General features: G+C 35.4%; 1 protein-coding gene across 2 annotated transcripts in view; it reads left to right on the top strand.

Moving 5' to 3' along the window:
• Positions 1 to 16253, top strand: part of TMTC2 (transmembrane O-mannosyltransferase targeting cadherins 2) — a 395147-nt gene that overhangs the window by 191336 nt on the left and 187558 nt on the right. The window lies entirely within an intron of this gene.

Genomic DNA, 16253 nt, shown 5'->3' with positions numbered 1-16253 from the left:
TGTTTTTGATTTAGAAAACTACTTTAGCAAATCACAGAATCTATAGCCAGAATAGAAAGTCTCTCTTAAAGCATAAATGAATAGGCAAAAGCTGTTACAGTGATTTCTCTGGCTTAGGCAGGAAAATGATGATAGAAGCCAGAGAGCAATTAAATGAAAACAAGTGCACCTTTTAAGTGCAGAAATATATCATAGTAAATAGTGCCAACTAGTCCTGTTCTTCATAAGCCTTTTCTTTTTCTTTTTTTAGTTATTTATCTTTTACATTAGGGTTGCTTGCATAGCATTTGAACTGGGCTTTTTCTCCTTTTTCCAACACAACTGTGTACTGGTATTCAAATACTGGAAGTGTAAAACTGTTCCAAATGTATGGAATGGCCTATTGAGAGATACCGGGATATACGTCCAAAGATCTGGATACCCTAGAAGCAACTCTGGTATCCTTATCCGATTACCAATTAAGTCAAGAGTTCAGCGAGCAGCTACTCATTTCTTTAAGCTAAGGAAGTGATTGTTGGTACTTGTAACGCTTAATAGATTGCAGGGATTTTAATGGGAGTAGACACATTAAAACTGAGCTAGTGCATAGCATAGAATTCCTCAGTTCTTGTGGAAAAAATCTTTACCATGTGGCTTTTGTAGGTAGTGAGTGCTGCACAGTTTAGTGAATGCATGAACACAAATCTTGCTGTAAAAAATGTTGCACTCAGTTCTCACAGAATGCTTTTCAGCTGGTTTTTCTTCACTGGTAGATGAAAGTATGTAAAGCGAGGCTATGTTGCCAATTTATTTTCCTGCTATTTAAAACAGATACATTGTAAGGAATTAAAAAAAAAACCCAGCATGTTAATTTCATCACAAGGTGGTTCTGAGGATTTATTAAATTTATTGGTGAAGTTTCAGGTTAAGCTACTATAACAAAGAGCCAAGATAATGGTGGCTTAAATAAGATAGAAGCTTTATTCTTTCATGTAACAATCTAAGTGTGTGTAGCCCAGAGCTGATAAGATGGCGCCATGGGTTTTCAGGATCCGGGCTCCTTCTCTTTTGTTCCCTTGCCATCTTGGTAGTGTCACCCTGTCCATACGGTCTGAGATGGCTTATTATCACATCAGCACTTCAGCTCACAGGAAAAGCAGCAAATGGTGGGTGTACCCATTCTTTTTAAGAGCGTATCACGGAAATTGCACACACCATGCTTGCTCACAGACTGTTGGCCACACCTAGCTGCAAGGAAGGCTGGGAAATGTTATCTTAATTCCGAGAAGCTAAGTACCCAGCCAAATTTTATTACTCTTGAAGAAGGGGAGGGCAGATACTCAGATGCTAGAGTATAAGTAGCAGTCTCTGTCCCCGCAGAGATAGAAAGCATTTTGTAAACTCCGAAATATTGTCCAGATATGTTTCTAGATATATTTGGCTACAATACTTTTGACAGTTATTCTGATTTTGATTCAGTTATTTTGCTGACAAAGCTAAAATGCTTGATTCTTTGTTCATCCATTCACTCAGTAAAAGAATTATTAAGCATCTCCTTGGTTTCCAATATATTTTCATGTCTCCTTCCTAATACTTAAGAAGTGCTATAGTATTTAGGTGCTCCAAGTATTATTAGTTAAATGAACATTTGACTGACTAGTACTATAAGTCCTTTGAAACATCAAAATTTAAGTTCCTGAACCCTGCCCTGCTCCCACAACCCCACCACCACCACCTGCACCCCTGCTGTACTTACAGCCTTTCCCATCTCAGTTGATGGCAACTCTCTTTTCCCAGCAGCTCTGACCACTACTTTGGAGTCATCCAACCTCCTCTTTAACACCCAACATCCATTTCATCAGAAAAGCCTCTTGACTCTATCTTCAGAAATTCGTCCAGAACTTGACCACTTTTTACCACCTCCAGTACTACCACTCTGGCCCATGCCACCATCATCTTTCTTGGGATTATTAATAAAAGCCTCTTAGTTGGGCTCCCTGCTTCTGTTTTCTTGCCTGTTAGAGAAGGCATGCAGTACTGAATACATCGAGTAATAAATGTTAAAGTCATAGTCTTTGTAAAGAGTTTATAATACGTTTAGGGATAAGTTGTATACGCATTGAAGAAGGTGAAAGTGTAAAATATACGCTGTTGATATACCAGGAACTGAGAAACACTTCATAATAAAAGGGATAGAATTGGAAATGGGGGTAGTTTTGGATCCCATGACTGCCTTCTGTGCATATTCCATTTTGATACGAGACAAAACTTTTAACATCTAGGTTCCTTATTTTTTCTATTTATAACATGTTAATAATAATTGTGGCTACGGTTACTTCCTTAGCAATTATGAGACTGGTAGTAATCTTCCTTAAGGTAACTTTTTCTTAGTCGGCTATGTTATTTGAGTCTAGCAAAAGATTAGAAATCCTTTAAAGCCAGTTCTTTGTAAGGTTGTCTGAGATTACAGTTATTTCATTGAGTTAGGTTTTTTTCTTCCCTCCTTTGAAAGCCTTTGTAAATTTTGGAGTACTTCATTCTACCATGTGCTTTACCAGAATATGATTTTAAGCCTCATGAAGCATTATACATTAAAGCTGCTGCCTTGCGTAATTGCTCCTGTAGACAGCTGCCAGTCATTAACTGATTGGATGCAAATGATGATGGGTAAAGCCTGTCATAGTGACTGTGTTGCTAATTTATGGTTTAAATCTGGATAGTGGAGAAATGATAGCTGATTTGGACTATGTAAACCACAAGTCCTGTCTCATTATGTGGTTGATAATGTCAGGAAAATACTAGATATAGTTGATTACTATAGTTTGCTGATTTCACAATGACTCTCTGCATTTTTGTGCTTAGGAAAGAGGAAATTTTCCCTGACGACTGCTTTAATGAGGAAGCCACATAATATTTGAAAGTGTTTGTGTGTGTGTGTTTAAAACAACATATTTTGTAAACCATATTGATTAGTATTGATTAGTATCTGCTTGGAAAAAAAGCATTTTTTAATTCATTAAAAGTGGTTAAATGTATGATCACCCTTCTTGGTTTCTGGCTTTCTCTAATTACTCATATCTTTGGCTCTCTATAGAATTGAGCACCATTGATCTCTGCTACTCTGGCTTTCAAAGCACATTACAGTTTTCATTATGTTTCTCTCATTTTCCACAGCTTTCTCTTCTACAGGTTTGCCTCCCTTCCTAAATTGATTCATTCTTCAAGGTTCTGTCCAAAGGTTGCCTTTATTTTCCTTTCTGTATAGATTCTAGAACACTTCCTGGTATATAGTGGGGGGGGGGGGTGTCAGTAAACATGTCATTGAATTTCTAAGTTATTTTCCCCGTGACCTCATATCTATGTGGAACTTCTCCACCTGGATGATTTGCCAGTATCTCAAACTCATCACCATCTTCCCTAAAACCAACTACTTTCCAACTTCCTTATTAATTAAGGTCATAAGCACAGACTAGCAAAGTTATTATAGAGAAACAGATCAATGAGCACATAAACATAAAAAAAGAACGATAGCATATAGGTGGCATATCTGGTATGCTGAAGGGTATTTAAAGTTTTTAAAGTTATAGATTAAAACTCAAATCATTTCTTTTGAGTAGTTGGTTTATTAACTATCATTTTGCTTTAAAGAACGTATGACTGTGATTTTTAATTAAACAGGGTTAATCCAAGGAAAACTTATTAAATAACTAAAGTTTATTTTAATGCCTGTTTTTAATGTAAATATGTGAAATGATATAAAAGATATATTTTTAATGATGCATGTATTTGAAACTCTAAAGATGATTACCCAAGCGTTCTATGTTCATTCCCTCCTTCCGCAAATGACAGATATGGTCCATTTTGATATAAAAAAGCAGAGAAAGTAGTTGCTGCAGCCATGCATGGTTTGACCGTTTTTCCTTCTTCCTGGATTTGTGTAAAACTGATCATCGTATTTCAACCTCGCATAGTTTCCGATTTCAAGAAACAAGTATGTTGAAGGAGTAGCATTTTCTGTAGGAAACAACTCATAACTTAAGTGATATCCAAACCTTCAAGTCATGTGAAACTTGACTAATTCGCTGTAGATTCTATGGTCTGAGTTTTTGTCTACTTCTAGTTGAGTGTCTTCAGTGGTGAACTGCTAGCAGCCTGCATTGAAATTGTATAGTAAGGTTTATTGTATTTCGTAGGTAATTTATTGTGTTACTTCTAAAGTGAGATGACAGATTTTCAAAAGAGGTTCAAATTTTTATAAAAAATAAAATTTAGCAGTAAAGTCAGGAAGGGTAACCAGTGTAGCATTTTACTAAGACTGGCTGATCTGAGTTACTAAAAAGCTGTAAAACACAGATTTTCTTTTTTAACAGAGAGGTGTGGTAGGAGAGAGCTAGCTAAAAACACCAGTAGAGGCTGATTGGGAGAAAAATCCTGCAGAGTTGAATCTGCCTTTCATAGGGTAGAGAGAAATTCTGTATTGCTTCATCTCAGTTCATCTCTTCTAATTAGAAAAATATAAAATAATGGGGCTGACGAGAATAAAATGAAAATGTCTCATTAGCTCAACTAGACTCAAGCATTTTAAAAAATAAATACGTTAAACTTCAATTAAGGCCTCTTTTAAACATTTGAGTTTTGAAGAAATCAGCTATGGTTGCTTTTCAGTTGGGATGGAATACTCTCAGAAGTTCAAAAGCATCGGGTTTCCTTGACTCTGAGAATGGAGCGGCATATAAATCTCTTCTTTTTTTCCAGTTCTAATGACTGCAGGTACAGTTGTTTGGAAAAAAAATACTGGACCACAACATGAAGCAGGTGACTTACTGCTTACCCTGTCTTTAAAATTACCCGTAACAGAACTTTTAGAATCTTTATGGGCTTTTGAAAACCCTCAAACCCAAAATTAGCATTGCCTTAGATTGAATATATTTACCAGTGGTTCTATTTCAAAGGAATTCCAAGTAGCATATGGTTAAAACAAGTATGAAGTTAAATTATTCTGATTTCCATATTAGTATTTGTGTTTGATTCTTAAAACGCTTAACATTTTTTTTTGCTTTTCTTTTATTATATATAAAGTGTATCATGAGAAATGTATATATACACATCATATTTGTACCATTTAAAGAATACTACTGAAACAAATAGACATTTTGCAGCTCAGAAAAAAATTACACCAGTATCTTTGAAGACCTTCCCCCATACCTCTCCTTATTTCAGTTTTGTTTAAGTACTTTGTTTTATTTTGTGCTAGAACCTCCACGACAATGTTAAAGAGAAGTGATGACAGGAGACTTTTTGTCTCATTCTTGTTTTAAAAAGAATGTTTTTAACATTTCACCATTAATTATATGCATTTTACAGGTTTTTCTATAGATGCTTTTATCTTGTTTCTAGTTTAAGATTTGTTTTTAGGAATTAATATGGATAATGATACAGGTTTTCCCCCACTCAATCTGTTAATTTGATGGTTTATATTAATAGAGTTCCTAATAAACCTACTTTGCATTCCTGGAGTAAACCCAGGAATTACTTATAATGTATTACCATTTTTATATTTTTCTAAATTTGTTTTTCCACTCATGTTCCTGAGTGAGATTGGCAGTTCTGATCTTGTGGTATCATATTCTGGTTTCAAAATCAATTAACCTTTCAGACACAGTTTGGGAATATACCTCTTTTGTGTTTCCTGAAGGATTTTATATAAAATTAAAGAGTTACCCTTTTATTCTATAATTGGTAGAATTTACCTGCGAACCTGGCTGAGCTTAATTTTTTCTGCTGATTTAATTTCTTTCATGATTTTGGAAACATTGAGGTTTACTTTTGGATCAACTTCAGTAAATTTTTTTGTTCAATTTAACCAGTTTCAAATTAATTTGCACAAAGCTATACATAATGTTCTCACGGTATCTCTTTTGAAATCTCTATTGCAACTGCAGTTTAAAACATATTTGAGACACTTTGAGCAACAGATGTAGTTTTGCCCCAAACTTTGTGAAGGTGGATTTATGTATAGGAAATCACGGGGAATTTTTTGTTCTTTTTTCTGTTTGTCCAGATATTTTTGACAGACAATACATCTACCATCTCCTTTTCTGAATTGTTTGGGGGGTTTTTTGTTTGTTTGTTTGATTGTTTCTCCTTCATCTTTTCAGGCTGTTTCCTTTCAGGGGGCTTGGGTTTCTGCGGTTTCTGCAATCCAAACTCCCGCTTAAAGCTGATTAAAGCCCAAGGCCTCTTTCATCATCGTGTCACATATGCAGGGTGAATGCCATCTTCCCTTGTCTACCCTTCTGGATTCCTGCTTTCAAGCCCTTTTTAGACCCAGGGATTCCCCTTACTATCCTACCAACTAATACATTCCATTAACAAATATTTTTATTTTTTGACCTAGCACTTTTATGTATTCTGTACTTGGAGAGAAGGTCTGGACATTACATTCCATAATAGTACCAGAAAGGGAGGGTTTAGAAATACCTTCAAATCTGGCATCTATTAAGAAATGGCTGAGGCACCCGGGTGGCTCAGTCGGTTAAGTGTCTGCCTTAGGCTCAGGTCATGATTCCAGGGTCCTGAGATCGAGTCCCACGTTGGGCTCCCTGCTCATCAGGGAGTCTGCTTCTCCCTTTCCTTCTGACCCTCCCTCCTGCTTGTGCTCTCACTCATCTCTTTCTCTCAGATGAATAAATAAAAATAATTTTAAAAAAGAAATGGTTAACTATATTAGAAGCTGTTTTTGAGAATAGAGTTATTTAAGACATAGCTAATATTTTTGAAATTTTAAATTGTCTTTTAACAAAAGAGAACCAAGCTGCTAATGTAAGCTAAAGAGTATATTACAGCACTATCTTACACAAAATGAAATTATAGGTATTTGACCCTTGTAAAACATAGACAGGTAAAAATATCTTTATTTCCTGCTACAAGATGAAGTTACAGATAATGTCACAGATAGAGCAGATTTTTCAAGAAGACAAACAGAACATGTTTTTTAATTTTACCCTTATGTATATACCTATACACCTATTACTGGTGATCATGGATTTAAAAGAAACTTTCAGTTAAGTCTCAAGGGATTATGGAAAAATCTGAGGTGTTCCAAGTCATAATAATTTTTGAAAAAGGGTTAGCTGTAGAAGACTGTTTGTATATCACTCGACCGAGAAGATGGTTAAAGCAAAATGTGAGCTCTATTTTTACATAGAGGTATTAAATTAGAAATCTCATCTTTTTAGCTTTGCATATTAGTATTCAATTTGTCTGTAATTTTAAAATATGTATATTACCAGCCAGGGGGATCTAGCAGAAATGTACATATTATGTGCTTACTAAAAATTAAATAAGGATAAAACATATAACAAAGTTTGATTTAAAAAATGATAATACTGTTTTCCAAGTAAGAAACCATAATCCGATTTGATTAAATAGTGGAGAGAAATTAAAAAAAAAAAAAAAAAAACACCTTCTGGAGGGCAGAGCTATATTAGAGGCTTTATTGTGTCTTGCATTTAGGATTCTAATTCCCAATAATACTAGCTGTCACTCTGAATGTTCATTCAGTCATCTTAAACAGCATAATTCAATTCTTTTTTGTAAAACGTTATATTAAAATATCAACATTCATATCTTTTTCGGAAGGAGCGTAGACATATATTTTAATTAGGAAAACTTTCTAGGGATTTTAGGTTTAGGGAAAAGGAACTGGATGAGATACTCAATACAACAGCCGAGAGTCAGATTTTGACAAAAACAGATTACTGAGGTGTCAGGGTACTTTTTTCTGTGAGTACAGTTCTCCTGGATGGGAGAGGAGACACAGTTTTACAGTGTTTGGGGCTCTGCATATTGCAACTGGGACTGTCTATAATAAAGAAATGTGATAAATGATGTTTTTTTTCTTCTCTTGGGGAAAGGGAGTAAATTTCTCACATTACTTATCATGAGACTACCAGCAAAGAGCAGAAGGTCTCCGATATTTTGATATATTATCTGTTTTTACTTTATCACTTGGCTTACTCTGTGTTTTACAGATAAGCACTGGTGGTTTGCAAAACTGGTAGATACAATACCTCATTTTTCTACTTAACTCCAATTTTGAATAATCTGAGTATTTTCCGAGCATGGTTTCAAGTCACGTTCACCCTCGTGGTTAAGATTGAAGAGTATTGGGCGCCTGGGTGGCTCAGATGGTTAAGCGTCTGCCTTCGGCTCAGGTCATGATCCCAGGGTCCTGGGATCGAGTCCCGCATCGGGCTCCCTGCTCCTTGGGAGCCTGCTTCTCCCTCTGCCTCTCTCACTCTGTCTCTCATGAATAAAAAAAAAAAAAAAAAGATTGAAGAGTATTGTCCATATTTGTGTGAGTGTTGAAAACAATTTTAAAGTAGAAATGAGTTTCTGAGCTCATGTCATGAAAACATGAGCATATTAATTAATGATACTGTACAAATCTTTGTATTCTGCATTTTTCTTATCTTTAGTCGCAATGTCGTATTTGAGACTACTTTTGCCCTTGAAATTCTATTACTTGGGAGCAATGGTATGGGATTTTAAAATCTCTTTGCTGTTACACATGAGGACAATGATTTTGAGACACTTTTTGAGGACAGGTGATACAATCACTAAAGTCCATCTTGTGCCATGCCTCGTTGCTCTATGGTGTGATTCTAGAAGCAAGAGGTTTTGTGTGCTTTGCTCGGAGGCCTACCATGCTTTGGTTGTGGCTGCTGGTTCTCATTCCCAAACTGAAACCAGAGTAGATATTTACTTCTGAGGTTTTAAGTTAAAAGGTTGTGCTTAAGGAAGCATATCCTAACCTCAATCCTGATTATTTGATAGGGAAATACAGCTTCTCTGTGAGTTTTAAACAACCTGACATGGAACTAGTCTGAAGGTCAACATTTTTTAGGACTCACAGATGAAATATATGGATTCATGTCTCTAAAACCACATAATCTAATCATAACCTATAGTTGGTAATGTTAATTAATCACCAATATGTGTCCAGTGGATGGGTTTGTTGCAAACGATCCTGTAATGGCCTCTGAGAATTCCCTGTTGTGACCCAATCTAGTTAAGATTAGAGCTTCAGGAGAGTAAGCCGGCCCTTCTCTTTCTTATACTGCTCGATTGATGTGATAAGGTCATTTTAGTGCATTGACCCTTCCGATTCTTCCTATTTATTTTACCCACCTGGGTAGTAGCTTCCTTTCACTGTTTGGAAGTCGAACTTTCTGGATTGTACACTTAATTCTGTTAAATGAGAAACCACATTCTTTGTTTCAGTATGTTTTTCAAGTGATGTAAAAATGCCTCAAGTATTTGCTGCAGAGCCTTTTTCAAGAACGCGTATCTCATGACCTGTAACAAAAAGAGGCAGAGGCAATTAACCTCCCTCTTTTTCTGTTGTTAATAGTCAGCTGAAAGTACAGAAGAAAATAATTTCAAATGATAGTCGCCCAAGATTTGTGCATTATCAAAGATAATTGGTATTTATTTTTAGAAATTTCATAGTTATTCAATAGATAATTGTTCTTTTTTTCTCATTAACATGCATAAATATTTGTCCTCACATACTTTATTCTTAAAATTTGTATTTTTACTGATTATTTCTTTTTAAATTCCCCTTTTCTCTAGTATTAACTCTGCTTTTGCTGTGTTTGGCTCTAGCTGCTGAGTTGATAAAAGTGACTATCAAAAATTAATAGAGGTTAATGTAAGGTATAAAATAGTGTCCCAATATATTTGAGATGTACTATATTTTTATTTTAGAAGCAGATTTTTTTTATAAAATGTGAACTTTAGGATTTTCATTATTTTTCTCACCTTAAAACTGGCTTCAGGAGTATTTAATTCTGCTTTGAGTTTTGCTTTGGTTGGCCTGGATTTACTTGGCAATGAAATTCTCAATGGCATTCTCAGAGATACTGAATACAGGGAGATGTACGATAACAGTATATATCTAATTGGTTATGCTCCTAATGGTTGATAATGAAATATCATTCCTTATCCATAATAATGTACTTCTCAGGGTATATATCTGTTATTTTATTTAATCGTCTCAGTCATTCTAGAGTTTAACTTGGGCAAGCATCATTCCACCTGTTTCACAGATGAGAAATTGAGAGGCAGAACACTTAAGGAGAAACAGCATGGTAAAGAGTGCAGACTTTTCAGTAAGAGGTAGGCGAAATAAAAGAGTCAGGTTATTTACTTCAGTGTATCCAGATCTCATTGGTAACAGGACTAGTACTAAAACTTAGGTTTGGGATATTTTGCTTTACATTTCCACATCAAAATTCCTTTTAGTGGGGTGCCTGGGTGGCTCAGTTGGTTAAGCATCGGACTCTTGATTTTAGGTCAGGTTTGATCTCAGTCGTAAGTTCAAACCCCGTGTTGGGCTTCCTGGTGGGCTCCAGGCTTGGTGTGGAGCCTACTTACAAAAAAAATTCCATTCAATGACACATAGTAGGAAACTAACCTGGGGCCATTTGAGGGCAGGACCCTTCCCAATGATGACAGGATTCACTGGGAGGTAAAGTAGATTAAGAGGTTGGATAATAAGAGAACAAAGGAGGGGATTAAAAAAGGATTCTCATTTTCCACCCTGGAGTTGTTTAGAACTCCTGATGGAGTTGTAATAAAACCCTTGGCCTGTCTAAGCATTTTTCATCTTTCAGAGCTGAGCCAGACTCAGATGATACCAGTTATGACAGAAGCAAGGGATTCTTTTGGGACATTTATATTTCTGATATAAAGTCAGAAGCAACTCAACCACTCTTTAGGATTTATAATCAGTCTAAAGGTGCCCATTGAACAACTTCATGGTCTCAGTCTGACTTCATGAGAGATCAGTCAGATAATGAGGAATTTCTAAAAAGCCTCCACTGAATTGGTATGTCTGTAAATAGGGTCACTATGTAGCATGCCGATTATATATTCACCAAGTGTTTTACTGTCTGCTTTTAACAGTGTGAAAGGGGTCTATTTGTAAGATTTGAGGAGAAGCTCAAGCAAGGCTCAGGTGCTTCCAAATTGTTTCCCCTTTCCAGTTATTACTCTTGTAAATGCAGTTGTATTTACTGCCATTTTACATAGTACTATGTGTTAGATAATCCGAAATTTTGCAGAGAGCACACTGCTGTTAGAAAGGGATGCGGAGCAGATTTTTTGTTTTGTTTTAATGGAGAGTCCATGGGAAAAATTCCAACCACAGATGAGAAGTTAAGGAATGAAGGCAGGTTCAGGGGAGACCCAGCATCACAGATCATGAGTGGTACTGGTAAGCAGACACTAGACTATGGATGTGGGGGTGGCTCATTGTCAAAGTCAGGAATATGGTAGAGATTACAGATGCTAAAATGCTAAGGAACAACCCTTTATTTTTATTTATCAAAAAAAAAAAAAAACCTACACTGAATTGTATATGTGGATATGGCAGTATGCACATAGATATTATAGTGAGTAACAAAGTTTTCAAGATAGCATTAACATATTATTGGAATACTAAATGTTACCTTGCCGTTTTCAATACTTTTCTTTCTTTTTTTTTTTTTTAAAGATTCTTATCTATTTATTTGACAGACAGACACAGTGAGAGAGGGAACACAAGCAGGGGCAGTGGGAGAGGGAGGAGCAGGCCTCCTATAGAGCAGGGAGCCCGATGCGGGACTCGATCCCAGGATCCAGGCTTAACAGCTGAGCCACCCAGGTGCCCTCAATACTTAATTTTATTAATAAGAATAAATTTAGTTTCAGGTCCATCTGAAGTACCCAAAGATGAAGAACCAAGAGAAGTAATTGCATATTATAAAATTGCCCTAATTAGAATTACATATAAATATATATGTATTCTGGTATCATATGAATCATAATCTTTATAGTATGTTCACTTATTTCACTTAACATTTTAACGAGACAGTTTCTTTTCTTTTACCCACTTAATAATATGTTCCTTTTTGTAATAATCCAAGGTTTAGTTACTTTGGGAAAAATAAATTCTTACAAGTTTGTAAGGGCTTTTATTTCCCTGGAGTCATATAAAGTGACTATCAAATAATTAAGAGCCCAGGTCCCGCATCGGGCTCCCTGCTCAGCAGGGAGCCTACTTCTCCCTCTGACCTCCCCCCTCTCATGCTCTCTCTCTATCTCATTCTCTCTCTCAAATAAATAAATAAAATCTTAAAAAAAAAAAAAAAAAGGAGCCCAGGCCACAAATGTACAACCTTCACTAATGGAAGGAGTGTGGTTAAAAAAACAACATATTCACATTTAACTTAAGTTCCATGCAGTTAGTGGCTCTTTTTCCTCTCCTTCTGCTTTTTTCTTTTTTCTCTCTCCATTAAAATGAGAAAGTTTAACATAATTAACTTTTATAATTTAAAATGATACTTAAATTATATCTTTGGTTATACCATTTTTGGGAACACATGTAAAGTCCAGGTGTTCCATGGTGATTATAAGCAAGGGCCTGCTCTGTTAGCTTCCATGTGTCACTTGACTTCTCCGGCAAGGTTTCCTCAACTAGCATCAGCTGGATGGTAATCTCCTATGTTACGTGGATTAGAAGAGTTAATATATACACAAAGATTAGCCTAAAAATAGGCCTAGAACCTAAGTTGGCAGAATTCTTATCTGACACAGGAGGCACTCCTGTATTTATTTTCTTCCGCACCTGGTCTGGCTTTGATAACTGGTGAGATTTCCATATTTAACTCTTTTTGGTGGTAGCATTCTGATTTCAAACAAGTAACTCATATCTGAAAGAGACAAAATTCAGGATTTATCACCTTGTTCTATGTAATTAAATGTTTCAATTTTACCAGATCCTTTCGTAGAACTCAGGATTTTGATATAGGATCTAAACATCTATGTGAAAGTTCTATGGTAAAAATAAATGTTTGCTGAGGGCAGAATTCAAAAGCAAGAGTCCTGACTGATTTTGGTGGCTGTGTTCAGTGCACCAGTGAATGAAAATGCTGATATGATAACCCTCAGACGTGATCGCTTATGTAGACCTGAATGGTAAGTAGTTTCAAATTTAAATAGTAACATCGAAAGTCATACATCTTAGCTAATTTTTTGAAGAGTGTTTATGCCAAAATCATAAGAAAAATATTTTAACTTTTATAATAGGCAAATATACATGTCTTCAGACTTTTAGTATAAAGTAAAAATATCCTTGAAAAAATTGCTCAAATCTCCCTGCGTTGATTTTGTGAAATATATCAAGAGATAGGAAATTGCAGTAGGGTAAGTTTGAAGTTAGTCTGTGAATTTAGAAATACTATGTTTTTGAGTGAGGGCTTTGAAAAAAGAATTGGAGGTATTTGTTGCTGTAGATCACTTAGCATTTCTAGAGGGAGCTCACATTTGATTTTCTCTTTAGAACAACTTTAGCGAGATGGGAATATTTAATTGTTCTTCTGCCTTTCAAGGAACATAAACTGTGGCAGATTGTGGACTAAGTACAAGAGGAGCTTTCGTTGTGAATTAAGGTCAAGTTTCTTCGTAAGTGGATACCTTGTAGATGCAGTTGAATATCAATGTGAAGGGCCCTTGAGATATAAGAGTTATTCCTACTACTTCACTTCCTGATATTTTAGGAGAAAAAAATTTTGTTTTCTTTTTGAAAATAAAAGAACTTAATAGATCAGATTTTCTAAAGCATAGTCAGTGATACCTAGAAGCGGCTGTTTGCTTTCCTTTCATGTAATCATCATATATGCTTAGTCTTAGGAAATTAATCATGTACTTGTTAAACAATGCTTTTTAAATTCTCTGTCATGTGCAAGGCATCTTCAGGGCACTTAGAAGATCTTGATTAATGTATCAAAGTCCCCAACATCTTTGAGCAACAACCTTTTGTTTACACAGAGTATGTTCTATTTCCAGTAAGCTAACTGGAAAATGTGACATTTAAAATTACATTCCCAAAGAAATATAAAACACTTAAAATATTGTTTGGCATTAATTTTTCTGTGGTATGGAAAATACATTATGAAATATGGGTATGGGATAGCTTTTTTTTTGTTGTTTCTGGAGGTTTTTTTGCCCCTAGCAGTTCTGAGGGGATGACTCATTTGAATAATTTATTTTGTTTTCATATTATACTCCAGTCCCTCAATTAAATATGTAAAAATATCGAGAATTATGATATTCTACTTTATATTCAAACTCAATATTGAGAGGGTGAGATAGCATTACCTCTAAATAGATTCTGATGCCTGGAAACCAACATACCTTGGTTCTTCCTTGTCAGTAACTTTTTGCTACTTAGGGAGTTAACCTCAGCTTTCTCATCAGTGAAATGGGTATAGTGATACACCTCAAAGGTTTTTTATTAGGTTAAGTTCTGGACACTGACAAGCATATAATAAGCTTTAAATAAATGAAAGCACTCTTATTATTTTTATTATCACAATGTATTTTTTTAATTCCTTCTCTACCTCCTCTTCTCTCTCCACTTTTTCCTCTACCTTGGTTCATAGTGCTGGAAGATAAGGCCATCAGAGGGGACAGCAGTCCCCTCGAATGAAAGTACCTTCTTATAATATTCATTTTGTAAAACAACAAGAATAAAATGAGTACTCTGTATATTTTCAGACGCTATTGGGAAGAACTTTTAAAAACTATATTGAGATTTTAGAATAAACTAATTACATTTTTTGAACTTCAAATAAGAGCTTTATTATATTATCTCCAGAGTTTAAAGTGTGAATTGGATTCATGTGCACACACTGTCTATTAAAATACAGACTTTAAAAACATTTTTTTTTTAGGCTTCCTCATAATTTCTTGGATGAATTTCAGAGATTTTATTCTAGTAAAACTGTAGTTTAAAAAAGGTACATTTATGAAATGAATGCATCACTAAAATGTATGAACCTAAAAATGTGAAAAAATAATTTAAGTGACATTAAATATTAATGAAAATATAAGATCTTTAAGTTCTGTTGGTCCAAAGTGTAATTACCAAGTGAAAATTTGAAGATAATCCCAGACATCTGTTTCTGATTGTCTTAGAACAAGAAAAAGTTTAGTGACTGTTAAAACCCTTTATTTCTTAAGTAGGATATAGGATAACCCCATCTCTATTTTAAAAGAATGTGAGATGTGACCTTAATTTTTCTTCTCTCTCTTCTTTCTTTTTCTCCCCGCCCCTTCATTTTCCATGTGTCCCCCCACCCCCAAATCCCAGTTGCAGACAGTTAGATTAATTATATTCCTAGGTTCATGGCCAGTTTGATCACGGCTGAGATGATCCCTGCAGCTTTCCTCTCTTCTATTCATGTGTTTATTCCCTTTTATCTCTATTTCTTTCTTTTTTTTTATTCTGCTGCCTTATATTTGAAACCACTGACATTTTTCTTTAAGATTTGTTGATTGCACAGTATATGTATATAAACTTGTAGAAATTAGTGATAATGAAGACAAATTAGCTACCAAACCCACTGCCACAATCATCTGTCTGAATTTTTCCCCTAAGCCTCTTGTTTATCTCTATTCTAACTTTATTTTCCCTTTGCACCATAGACAACTGCTCTAATGTACTTGATTTGCATCCTTAGATTTATAATCTATCTTTGTAAATTGTGTAGTGATATTTTGAGTGGGAATGAATTTTTAATATATATAGCTGGAGTTGTGACACAGAATGCCTCTGATATTTTGATTCTTTGTCGGCTTTGGAAGGTCCTTTCATGTTACAGTGTTTACAGGGAATGTGCCGGTCCTCACTTCTGCATGGTAATCCGTAACATAACACGCTGATTGCTTCCCACTGTCAGCCAACACTAAGAGGTTCTCATTAAACACCCTTTTACATACTCTCTTAGGTGAAAGTTTCTCTGAGAGTGGGATTGCTGGTTAGGGCTTATCCTGGGCTTAGTGACTCTTGTTGATTGGAGAGTTCTGTCAGATGGCCCAACGGGATGTCTGTCCCCGGCTTACACTGTCACTAATAGTACACAGGGCCTTCTCCTACAGCCCCACCAGGACTGGCTTTACCCAGTTTTCTAAATATTGCCAATCTCAGATCTCATTGTCATAATTTGTGTTTCTCTGGGTTACTGAGGAATTTGAATATTAGTTAAAATGCTTTAACTTTTCTATTTCGTTTCCGTTTTTGTTCAAATCCTTTGCCCTTCTTCCCCCCCCCCCCCCCTCTATTGGATTGCTTTTCTTTTTCTGGTCACTTTGTTAGTTTTGTTTCTTCGAGGTACAGTCCCTTATTTACATGGTTTGAAATATCTTCTCCTAGTGTATTAATGCAT

The sequence above is a fragment of the Mirounga angustirostris genome, unplaced genomic scaffold (genome assembly GCF_029215605.1).
Source record: "Mirounga angustirostris isolate CCGP_5_RB_7025 unplaced genomic scaffold, mMirAng1.0.hap1 SCAF_5, whole genome shotgun sequence".
Lineage (NCBI taxonomy): Eukaryota > Metazoa > Chordata > Mammalia > Carnivora > Phocidae > Mirounga > Mirounga angustirostris.
The sequence above is the reverse complement of the archived record's forward strand: the minus strand, read 5'-3'. Positions and strand labels throughout refer to the sequence as shown.